Below are 8,583 nucleotides of genomic sequence, written 5' to 3'. Positions count from 1 at the left end.
CACTGGAATCTGGGTTGATAGTGCGGAGCAGTTCAGATGGATTTCTTCAGGTTATATATATATTTGGTATTTACGTAGGTATTTCTATTGAAGTATTTTTCTAACGATGCTGTCAGTTGTCCTAATTGAATGTTATCAAGGTTTTGCAGTGATAATGTAATGTTATTCTTCGATTCTCAAGTGCGGCCTCGACTCATTTCATGGTTAATACGACGAACAGAAACAAGATACAAAGTGTTATCGAGTTCTTATAACTCCGTGACTTCAGTCCGCAAGCGAGCTATACCGACCGAGCGACCGCTTGTCGGCGAAGTTAGTGCCATCTTTAGCGGATAATATGTGTCGCGTGGTTAGCGCAACGAATCCCCACGGTCGTTAATTTTGGTTTTCTAGACCGGAGCCGCTACTTTTCCATTAATGTAGCTCCTCAGTTATCCTCACGAGGCTGAGTGGATCCCGTTCCAGACCCGGGATCTCCGGACCTGTAGCCAGGAACTCTGACCACTAGACCACAGAGGCGGTCCTATAGGATTCCTTTATATTTCCTGCATAGGCTGAAGAAACTGCATACCTTCTTTCAGTGCCAGCAGTTGAAAGAAAGCTTCCTTATGTACAGCCTGAAACGATTTCAGCACAGTGTTAATTTAAAAGCATTCTCGACCTCTTTTAATACATATCAGCACGCACAGTCGTTTGACATTTTGCTAATTCGTCTGACAGCTGTTTAAGTCTTCCCTAGAACGGTAATGGGGTAGAATTTCCCTCGTGTGGCATTTTGACAGCAACACAATTCCTAAACAATTTAAACCATTTGAATAATTAAAACTGTTTGCTATACTGTTTTATCCCTCTTTTTTCCGTGTAAAATGACCCTTCTTTGCGAAATATTTGGAGCTTCAATTGGACATTCCATCTCTCATTGTTAAATAAAATAGCTCAGTGTTGTTTGTATACTGTGAGCATTGTTAGTGTAAAACTGCACGTTTTGGTTCAGTTCACGTCGGAATTTGCTATTGAAGACCAGCCTGAACAGTTGTGTGGTCCGGTATCGGGTGTAGGCGTATTGAACTTGGACACCATGAGTTCTGAGTTGCAACTTTCGCGGCCCATGTCCCATATTCCACCTACAAATTATACATGTGCGTGTGCATATGTGTGTATGCACGTATATAAAGCATGCGCGTACGGTACGTACATATGCATGTATGTAATGACGCATTCGTGTATGTATGTATAGTCACGTGTATTAGTGATTTGTTGACGGGGTTTGGATTGGTGATTGGATCTATTAACCTCTTCTACAATCTCTGTTAATCACAATCAATACTGCACTATCGCAGACTTAGACAATTTACAGGCCATCGTTACAAACGCATTAGGATTCTCAGTATTCACTAGTTAGCTCTTGATAGCGGAATTAGAGCAGTCTCACTGTGACTAAATCTTCTAATCATACACAGTCTTCACAGGCAAACTTCTAATTCTTCAACTACGAACTTCCCGTTGCTATCCCCTACCGACAACTGAACTGAATTGCCAGTCTCATATTCTATATCCTCTCAGCACGGACCACACAGAAAACACGTGACGTGATCGCATCACAGTGTTGTGNCATGTGCGTGTGCATATGTGTGTATGCACGTATATAAAGCATGCGCGTACGGTACGTACATATGCATGTATGTAATGACGCATTCGTGTATGTATGTATAGTCACGTGTATTAGTGATTTGTTGACGGGGTTTGGATTGGTGATTGGATCTATTAACCTCTTCTACAATCTCTGTTAATCACAATCAATACTGCACTATCGCAGACTTAGACAATTTACAGGCCATCGTTACAAACGCATTAGGATTCTCAGTATTCACTAGTTAGCTCTTGATAGCGGAATTAGAGCAGTCTCACTGTGACTAAATCTTCTAATCATACACAGTCTTCACAGGCAAACTTCTAATTCTTCAACCACGAACTTCCCCTTGCTATCGCCTACCGACAGCTGAACTGAATTCCCATTTTCATATTCTCCTATATCCTCTCGGTACGGACCACGCACAGAAAACACGTGACGTGATCGCATCACAGTGTTGTATGACGCCATTGCGCATGCACAAGCTGCACGGACGTAAAGAAAACACTTCTGTATTGTTGGCCGTGTGTTACGGGCGTTGCCTATCAGTGGATTTACATATCACAGTATAATAAAACGTTTTGGGTCCTGGGATGTAAAGCCATGTAGTCCGTTGAATGTGCATCGTCTTTGTTTGCGTTTCCGTCCTCGCGCGCCTGCGTGCATGCCTGTGTATAAAAGGACTGCAACCTATTTAGTTCATTATCTGAGCCACGAATTATCTGAAGGCTCCCAGAGCCGTGAGAGAGTAAAATATGGTCACGAGTCCTGTGGAATTGGAACCAAGAATCACTGTGTTGGCGAGGACCAGCAGCAATTCAGTCAGCAGTCAGTCAGTCAGTCAGTCCATTATCTATTACAGCTGTAACACGTTTAACTACTGACCCGTGTGGGTTCAGAATCAGTTGTGAAACAGTCCATTATACTTGTGGCTGAATTCCTAGGATCGGGGATCAGCCCATCACAGGACGAACATATATTCCCCGAGTGGCATCGATTCCAGGATCCTAGAGTTCAAGTGGTCTGAGAGGACCGTAGGCGTCTGAGACTGCACATGCAACTTGTAATCGATTACCGTAAATACCGTAAGTACCGTAAATAATTATTTACGGTACTGCAGAAAACTTAATTGAATTGCTTCGCACCGATAACTTACAGTTTTCATGCTTGCGTAAAATTTCAACAAATACGAAGGCTGTTATATAAGTAAGGTTTCCTAGGCCGCACAAATTAAAAATAAAATAAAAGTTGTCCCTTTGCTTAGTTAATTAAGCACTACCCCACGAAGACGTATGGGTAGTGGATGTATAGACCCACGTTTTCTAGACCTTGGTACTAGTTGGAGGCGAGTGGTCAGCTTCACGACCCGGCTGCTTTACGCCACGGGGAGAACCCCCTGTACCCAATGGATAGGCTGGGTGGGTTACAGAGCCGGTCTGGACGACATGAAGTGAAAATTCTTGTTCCCTCTGGGACTCAACTCCGATCCCTTGGTCATCCAGTCTGTAGCCAGTCGCTATATCGACTGCGCTAACACGGCTCTTGTTATTACAGTGTTAAAATATATAATAATTTTTCAACCCAACCGCCTACCGCATTGATGCATTTGTTCCATCTTTGCACGTTTTTAAAAATTCCGCCGCGGTAGAGATCGGGCCCCTTGCATTCGCAAGCATTCATCAGCAGCCATTTCTGCGTCTTCGTTATTGTGGAACCGGCCATTTGCTTCATGTTACCACTACCAAGTGGTAGTGCTCGATTAACAAACGTTACAGGCCAGGGAACCTTACACAATGGACATCCCTCATAATTAGGTTGTCAGAAATATTTACAGTTTCTAGAAGCAGATATAAGCCCCAGAGTTTAAAAATACTACCCTTATTGCCACCAAACGAATTTAGATAACGACTAATTCAGAACCAGGAAATGCATTTGATTCTGAATTAAGCTTTATTTAAATCTGTCGTTTTTGTTTTGTTTGGAAAATTTTCACTTTACAAAATTTGTAGTTTTAATTTGAAAATAGCAGTATTTGTTTTTTTGTGGATGACATTGATGGCTGTTGTTACTTGAAAGCCATATATGGCTGAAAATTTGGATGAGACATGCTGTATAGTACAGAGTAGCAGAAATGTAGTGGGCTTACTGGAATTCAAATAACACATTACGAGCAGTGACGCGCGGAATATGCATTACATTAAAATGAGTAGGACCTTGGATGCGAATTGTAATTGAGGCAGGCAGCTGTTCCAAATAATTCACAGGGACAGTGGAGTCAGAGTGACAGGTCTATATTGTTAGATGCAAATGATTACAACTTTCAGATCCTAACTGCGCGAAATACTGAAATTTGGTATTTGAACAATCTTGTCTTAGTGACAGCGAAATCAGCTTTGTGGTATTATATCATGGGCACTTTGTAACCCAGCTATGAATATTAAGCGGTACTGCTGGAGTGGGGATCTGAGCTTGGAAAGCCGATCATGCCCAGCCGTTAGATATTTAAGTTAGGAATTGAGCATGCTTCGGTTAAGACGGGTATCTGCTGCAGCTGAGTGTCGTTAAATTTTCCTCGTCAGTGACCTATTATGTAGTTGCATATAAAAATTGAGCACTTTGTTGTGCTTATTGCAAAACGGTGAAAGTAACGTAGACACAGGAACTGAGAAGAAGTGACATGTACCTTACACTGTCCAGACGCAGTAACGCACGTGTGCAAAATAGCGTTAGCCTGAATCATTTATCGGATATCAGTCTCCGTCATCAGGTAAAGGCAAAGTTGTCCCTGTGCTTAACTAATTAAGCACTACGTCATGAAGGCGTATTGGGGAGTGGATGTATAGACCCACGTTTTTCTGACCTCGGCACTAGTTGGAGGTAATCAATTTGGTTGAGGCCCTATGCTACAAGCCGGAAGGCCGTGGGTTGTATTCCCGATATCATAGATTTTTTTTGCAACTTACCTAATCCTTCCAGCAGCATTATGGCCATGGGGTCGACTCGCCCTCTAACAGAAATGAGTACAAGGAATCTTCTTGGGGGGGGGGGATAAAGTGCGGCCGGCGCGTAAGACTCACAACCTCACCACCATCTATCAGCCGATTGTCTAGAAAATGTGGAAGCCTCGACGTATGACAACCCTGTGGCCCTTCACGGCATGTTACAGGGATAGCTTTACCTTACCACTATCTTAGACTTTTATTGAAGCTGGAGGTAGATTTGTAAGGGGTGGATAGCGAACAGTGCAGTTTGAATTTTTGAGAGATATCTCGCAGAATAACCCCCTCGTAAGAACTGTCGTATGGGCAACTGAAAGCGAATCCATGTGACAAGATCCTAAACCAGTTCCTTCCATCTTTAGTCACAGGGAATCCCGGTCCTACTCCCCCACCGCTGAAAATCTGCACACATTTCGAGATGTGCTTGAAGCTGGCCACTGGCCTCCATTTAGTGCCAGGAACTTAAGAACAGTGGAGCTAAATCTTCACTCCACGATGTTTCATTGTGGCGTGGTGCTTAATTAGGCCTAGGAATACTTACTGATGGAGCTGAGCCCTTCTGGAGGAGCCGCCAATTCTGCAGCCACTCAAGAATTTCCCAGCATTTTATGGAACCCGAAGGTTCATCACCGTGTTCGCAAGACCCGTACACTGGTCCCTGTCCTGAGTCAGATCTATCCAAACCTTACCATCCCATCCTACCATTCTAATATTGTCCACCCACCTACGCCTTGGTCTTCCCTGTGGTCTCTTTCCTTCTGGCTTTCCCACCAATATTCTATATGCATTCCTCCTATTCCCCATTCGTGCTACACGACCTGCTCATCTCATCCTCCTTGACTTGATACTTCTAATTATACTTGGAGAAGAGTACAGGTTATGAAGCTCCTCATTATACAAGTTCTCCAACCACCTGTCACTTCGTCTCTCTTCGGTCCAAATATTCTCCTCAACACCCTCAGTCTATGTTCCTCCCTTAATGTCAGAGACGAAGTTTCACACCCATACAGAACCACAGGCAAAATTATAGTTTTGTATATTCTAATTTTTATGTTTTCGGACAATGACAGAGGGCACGCATACATTAACACCAAAACTGTTTCATAATTATAATAAAGTTGTTTTTATATTAATTCCATGATTCTTTAAATCATACAGAATGCTATCTGAAGAAGTTTTCCATTGAAATTTTATGATCTTAAAAGAGCAGGAACTTTTCTTCGTAGCTTTATTCACTGAAAATGAATGTACATACCTAATATTATGAGGGGGCAAAATGTGGTTCGCAAAATCATTCAAACGCGTACTTTTCCCTTCTGCACATCTCATTCACTGTCCTTCGTGTTCTGCTGCAGACAAGTTTCCACATCTGTTATTACTGTGTATCTGAAACAGCTCTGTGACAGTGATTTCGACTGTTACGTTGTCATTGTTACATCATTATATTCTATTTCCAACAATTATCGTACTACCAACGTTTATTGGGTTCCTAACATTACCAAAACGATACCGTGCGATCACCAGATTCGCCATACCGAACATGTAATTTGAATCAACTGAAAAATGACGGTGAATTTTTTCCTTGTTAGCAGCCTGAAAGGCCTGGAGTTAAATTTTAAATTAGGCCAGTCTTCGATAGTAGTTAATGCTTGCAGTTGGTGCACCACAAAACAGATGAAGCATCACGTGTCTTCTCTTCAGTTTCGCGCTATCTTGTGTCGATGTAGCTGACAGCTTAATGCAATCGGTAGCTGTTTATGCCATTCGTCTTGTCCACATCAAAACTTGTCAAAATACATAATGAACCCAACAATATCAGTTATAAGACATTAGACCTTCTATTGTGCCCATGCACAAAGAAGTGTAACAACCATATAACAGTACGCATTCATTACAGTATACGTCCTTTCACTTGTTACAGCGGCCCCAATAGTATTGTTAATTGGAACATATGAATAAGTAACATTACTACCATTGTTTCAGTACTGTACTGTACTATACAGTATTCACGGATTCAGAATTCCCTTACATTAAAACCCGTTTGAACAGTAGAGGTCCGTTTATAATTGAGATTGTGCCGGGTGGGGCGGGGTGGAGTGCGCTTTACAACCCAAACATATCAGAAACAATGTGAGAAGTGCTCTTATTACGAACTTTATATAAGGCACAACAAATTTTGTTTGTTTGATAACTGATTTTTTCAGAAAAATGATAATAGTGCGATACTGTTTACGGCAATACTAAGATGAGGTAGTTGGATTCTTCAGTTGACCTAACCCTTCCAGCCGCATTAAGGCCCTGGGGTTGACTCAGCCTCTAACAGAAATGAGTACCAGGAATCTTACTGGTGGACAAAAGGGCGGCGGGCACGTAAGGCTGACAGCCTCACCGCCATCTGTGAGCCGATAGCGGGTCGTGTTCGCATGGAGGCATTACGCGGGCATTTGCTTGGAGGATTGCGGAAAATAACTAAATATCATGGAGCAGGTGATATCCTGCCCGAGAATCGAACTGAACGCCTCCCGGATACGGGTTTAGAGCTTTACCGCTACGCGGTATAATTGTATTTATTATATCAGTAAAATGTAATAGGGTTGATGTTTAGGATACAGCAGCAGTCTCCGTGCGGTGGTGGTAAACATTGCTTTGTATTTAAGACTCAACTCTGCTTCAAGAGTCATTGTCGAACCTTGGCGCTCAGCTTATACCCAGTCACTCACTCACTCTATTGACTGAGCTATCCCACCTGACATGTTTAAGACAATGCGATCACACAGGTTCACCAACCATACCCACAAAAAATCCGGCCATAACTCCGACCATGGACTGCACTTACATTATCCATTGCCTCAGGACATGCTGTCTCGAATCTCCACGCTGTGCCGTATGGGGAATAGGAACAAGTCGGAACCACGCTGCAATTCTATGCTGGAAATGATTTATTATTTTCCATTTGTTACCCATCATAGCGCATTCATACGTATCGTACCTGTTGAGGGATGAGGTCATTATGAGCAAACAGAAAGGTCGGGTGTCTTAACTTGGCGGTGGTTGCATAGGCAGTAACAAGATCACTTAAAAGGAACTGTAATTAATAGAGCTTTGTGCTATGGCTGTGTCTGGGTTTAACGCCGGCGCAGTAGGCCGCACTGATGACGGACTGGACAAACGTCATTAACTCAGATGAAGTGGATGTTTATAAATAATTTGCATTTGAATGTAACTGCTCCCGAATCAGATATATATATATACATAGGTCGGATAAAAAGTAGTGGCAACACTTCTATAGTTCTGAAATGACTTTATTACCTGAGGTAAACACACTTACATTCCTACAATATAATCGCCACCCCCCCATGTGTACCACCTTCTGCCAAATTTGTGGAAGGCGTCGTACACCATCAGCGCGTCCACTTCTGTTGATGCACAGCAGTGATCGCCCTACAGCATGAATAATCTCCTCTCTTGTGTTGTAACGTGTCCCTCGCAATGGTTCTTTCAGTTTGGTGAAATATCATAATCGCACGGACTTATGTCGGGTGAGTATGGCGGATGTTTCAGTATCTCCCATCGCCAGCAGCGAAGGAGATCCTTGACAGCGTCAGCAGTATGAGCCCTTGCATTGTCATGAAGGATGATGGGGTTCGTTGCCAACAAGTGTCGTTGCTTTCTCCTGAGTGCTGGACGAAGATGATTATGCAGGAAATTGCAGTAGTAGGCAGCGTTTACTGTCTGTCGTTGAGGTATAGTGTGGTGCAGTATCACTCCATCAGTGTCATATGCCACAATGAACATCGCCTTCACATTACTTTGCGTAGGGCGCACTTTCTTTGGACGAGGAGAGCCAGGATGCTGCCATTTATTTGATTGTCGCTTCAAGTGCGGTTCGTATGAGCGAGCCCAAGTTTCGTCCAGAGTGACGATCCTTCCAAGGAAGTCGTCACCTTCCCTCTG

The 8,583-nt window shown here is 43.0% G+C and overlaps 1 protein-coding gene across 6 annotated transcripts in view; it reads left to right on the top strand.

Moving 5' to 3' along the window:
• The window catches only part of LOC111865222 (ephrin type-A receptor 4-A), a 550,534-nt gene that overhangs the window by 5,086 nt on the left and 536,865 nt on the right, over window positions 1–8,583 (top strand). The gene's annotated exons all lie outside the window — the stretch shown is intronic.

Source organism: Cryptotermes secundus, unplaced genomic scaffold, assembly GCF_002891405.2.
Source record: "Cryptotermes secundus unplaced genomic scaffold, Csec_1.0 scaffold614, whole genome shotgun sequence".
Taxonomy (NCBI): domain Eukaryota; kingdom Metazoa; phylum Arthropoda; class Insecta; order Blattodea; family Kalotermitidae; genus Cryptotermes; species Cryptotermes secundus.
Note: the sequence above shows the minus strand (reverse complement) of the source record. Positions and strands in the feature narration are given on the sequence as shown.